Here is a 4,342-nt window from a genome sequence, read left to right as displayed (position 1 = left end):
AACCGGCATTTCCGATGCCTTCCCAGGTCTATAGGAACTCTGTACAGACCCGGGGAAGCCGGAATTTCAGGGCCAATATTTGATTTTCTAATATTTCTGCCAAAGTTGATAACCTCACATGTTCCCACATTATAATCAATCTGCCTAATTATTGCCCAGTCACTTTGCCTGTCTAAATCCCTTTGAAGATTTTTTTTGTGCTGCTCACGATTTGCTTTTCCACGCATCTTTGTATCATCAGCAAACTTGGCTACTTTACACTCGGTCCTTTCATCCAAGTAATTAATACAGATTTTAAATAGTTGAGGACCCAGCACAAATCTCTGTGGCACCTCATTAGTCTCTGTTTCCCATCTGGAAAATGACCCGTTTATCCTGACTCTCTGATTTCTGTTAGTAAGCCAATCCTCTATCCAAGCTAATATATTACCGCCAATCCCGTGAGCGTTTATCTTGTGCAGTAATCTCTTATGTGGCATTTTATCGAATGCCTTCTGGAAATCCAAATGCACCACATCCACCTGTTCCCCCTTATCCACTCTGCTCGATATATCGTCAAAGATTTGCAGGATATTTGTCAAACATGACTTCCCTTTCATAAAACCATGTTGACTCTGCTTGATTCAATCATGTTTTATCAAATGTCTTGCTACTGCTTCCTTAATAATCGACTCCAGCTTCTTTCCAACGACAGATGTTAGTCTAACTGGTTTATAGTTTCCTGCTTTGCGTCTGCCTCTTTATTTAAATAGGGGCTTTACGTTTGTGGTATTCCAATCCGTTGGGACGAACCCAGAATCGAGGGAATTTTGGTAGATTACAACCAAACCATCCAGTATCTCTGCTGCCTTTTCTCTTAAGACACTAGGATATAAGCCATCAGATTCAGGGGACTTGTCCGCCTTTAGTCCCATTATTTTACCTCTGATTACTTCATTAGTGATAATGATAGCATTAAGTGCGTCCCTCCCTATAGCCCATGGATAATCTACTATTGGGATGTTTTTAGTGACTTCTACCCTGAGAACTGATACAAAATATTTGTTCAAAGTCTCTGCCATTTCCCTGTTCGCCATTATTAATTCCCTATTCTCATCCTCCAGGAGACCAACATTTACTTTAGCCACTCTTTTCCTTTTTATACACCTGTAGAAACTCTTACTATCTAATTTTATATTTCGTGTAAGTTAACATTCATAATCTATCCACTTTTAATCATATTTTTTGTAGTTCTTGGCTGGATTTTAAAAATGTCCCAATCCTCTGGACTCACACGAGTGGATGATTGGGGGAGTGTGATGCAACAGGTGGCCGAAAAGTTACTGCAAAATAATTCAGAAGAATTTCAGCTCAAATGAACTCCAATCAGAGCGGATTACGAACAAATGCCGACACCTACTGATTCACTACGAGAAGGGCTCGAACCGACTCGGAAACAATTCCATTAAATTCCGAATCCAACGATTTAAGCACATTACCACTGCAGATAGCACATTGCATTTTTAAACACACACCGAGTGAAGCAGCACTGACAGCACAACCATTTTAAACAGACAAAGACTAATCCGAGACCTACAGTACAACTTGATGTCGCTGTATTACGCAGTAGAAAGCGGGATAGGCTGAATCACTTTCGGCGGAAAATAAACTGCACTCCCTGCTTGTCTCAGCTAATCAGTTCGTTGTTCAAGGGGTATAATTGTCTCTTAGATAGGAAAATAATGGAACCCTTACTAATGGATGTTGGAGCGGATTTTTTGACATATACTTGACTAGTATACGGGACCAAACATTTGCTTTATTTTCTCCTTTAATGAATTTTGTAAGGGACAATACTGATGCAATATGCTTTGTATAAAACACACAGTTAGACTTTAAGGTATGCTGGCCTTGAGTTATGGAGGTAGGAAAGTGAGATAATGAACAACTGGAGAGATAATTAAGTGGGATGTTTGTCTATACCGGTGCCAAAGAGTATGCCCTTGTTTATAATGCTCTGTCATAATGCAGGCTGGTTTATATCAAAAAGTCTCAGCCTTGGAGGAAATGCTTTGTAAACCTTGTAATGCGATGATAGAGCATGTGATGCAAAGTGACGTAATTTGTAAGATAAAAGAACCTCACTGGAGATACCAAATTGAGAAGCTGGTTCAAAGACAGGGGTCTTTAACACTTCTCCCAAAGCTTTGTCTCCAATTTAATAAACCTCTCTTTATATATGATACAGTCTCGGAAATATTTTTCCACAAAAAAATGGCGTCACGACAGGATACTGTCCGATCAGACTTGATCACTTAAGACAGTATCTGGAATCTCGTGTTAGAGACTGAAAAGAGAGGTGTACGGGCACGACGGGATAGTGTATAAGATACGAGTAACTAGATAGCGGGAAGAGGCTGACTAACAGTTTGATTTTACCCTTTGGTAAATAAGGTCGTTGCGGAAGGGAACTGATCACTCCAACCAAGAGCCGAAAAACTCCGGTGACAAGGAAACACGCTAGCTTTGTTGTGAAGACAAAGAGTCCCCACTGAGTAGTCGTGGCCGTGAGTATTACAGGAACAAAGGGAAACGTCCGAGACTGGCAAAGATGGAAGGTAAGGAAGGGAATGTAAAACACGGGCCGCCTGGGTCGTTAATTAATTCCTATATGACCGATCGACAGGTCTTAATCAAGAAAATGCAAAAGTACGTTTGGGATGTATCCCAGACGTTAGAACAACAGCGAAGTTGGATAGTTAAACAAAAGAAAGATAAAACTAAAAAAGCCGGAGTATTATTGGTGCATCAGTTAGGTGGACTAATTGAACAGGTTAAGGAGGTTAAAGAGAAAATGAATGAAAAAAGTAAACAATTAAACCAGGCAAAAAGGAAAAACTTAGAGTGGGAAAAGTAATGCCTGGCGCTGGAACAACAGATCCAGGATCGATCTCAATGGGGGGGATCGCTGCCCCCTTACGAGAATTATCAATGCGAAGCAACCGCCCCGGGTCAGGAAGATTTGGAAACCCTCCCGGTGGCGCCGGTAACGAGAGGGGGGACGGCCGTAAATCCCACTGCGACCTATAAGCCCTTTACCCCCGGCGAAAGACAGCAGATAATGGCTTCCCTGGGTAAATTACAGCCCCGATGTGCGAATATTAAATTTTGGGCAGAGCTGGATACAGTTTGGGTGGGCCACCAACTACCCCTCAGAGATATCCACCAACTAGTCCGAGCGGCTTGCCCGGCAGATCGGTGGAGAGTAGTGGCCGGAGGAGCCGCGGTAGCAGCCAATGTGGACTTTTCAGGGGGACGTTGGACACACGCGGTACCTTTTACCACCGAAGTAGATGGTCAACAGGCAGCCTTTGTCCCTTTTAAAACCGAGATTCAACGGGTTTTAGGCAACGCCCCTACTAATTGGGTTAAAATTACTACAACCAAACAGCAAAAAGGGGAAGGAGCCTCAGAGTATGGGGAACGATTGTTCCAGATATATCAAGAATGCTCTGGACAGGGAAACCCAGGCCGCGGTGACCGAACATTTATTCAGGCATTCAAGGATGGACTATCCGCTGTACACCAGACCATTATAAAAATGGGAGTAATTGTAACCCAGGATTATGATGAACTGGTCGAGTGGTCTAGTGGCGTCCAGGGAGGGGGCGATGAAAAATCTCAGACAAAGATAAAGCAGGAAAAGGTCTCTGCCACGGGAACAGGAGGAGGGCAGAAAAGCGGGACTTGCCATAATTGAGGAAAACCGGGCCATTTTGCCAAGGAATGGAAAGGGAAAGGCAGTGAAAAACAATGTACGTATTGTGTTAAGAAAGGGCACCTGGAAGCGACATGCTATGGTAAAAATGGCTATCCTAATAAGGCAAGGACCCTGTCAGAACAGGAATACCAGAAGTGGCAGGCGTACAAAGCCACCGGTGATGTCGGGCGGCCCCTGTACAAAGTAAAAATGAGGGAAGGATATATGTGTCTGCACTAGTAGGGGGCCGATAGTGTGAAATGCTAGTGGACACGGGAGCCTCAATATCCATTACCAATATGTCCCTTCTCGTCACCGACAAGAAGGCTCTGATAAACGGAATAGATGGACGGCCCACACTGGCCTACCTGAGCACCACACAATTGGTGGAAATTGATAACTTATATATACCCATGAGATTTTATGTATGCAAGAATCGTGAGGGAACACTATTGGGGAATGATGTAATGAGGGAATTTAAGGCCCTGATTGATTGCGGCAAGGGGAAACTGACATGGCCAAAGGCCGATGGCAGTAAGGAAGATTTAGGACAGATAGCCCACCATGTGGAAAGTATAGGTGTAGCTACAGCCACAAAAACTG

The sequence above is a fragment of the Pristiophorus japonicus genome, unplaced genomic scaffold (assembly GCF_044704955.1).
Source record: "Pristiophorus japonicus isolate sPriJap1 unplaced genomic scaffold, sPriJap1.hap1 HAP1_SCAFFOLD_312, whole genome shotgun sequence".
Lineage (NCBI taxonomy): Eukaryota > Metazoa > Chordata > Chondrichthyes > Pristiophoridae > Pristiophorus > Pristiophorus japonicus.
Note: the sequence above shows the minus strand (reverse complement) of the source record.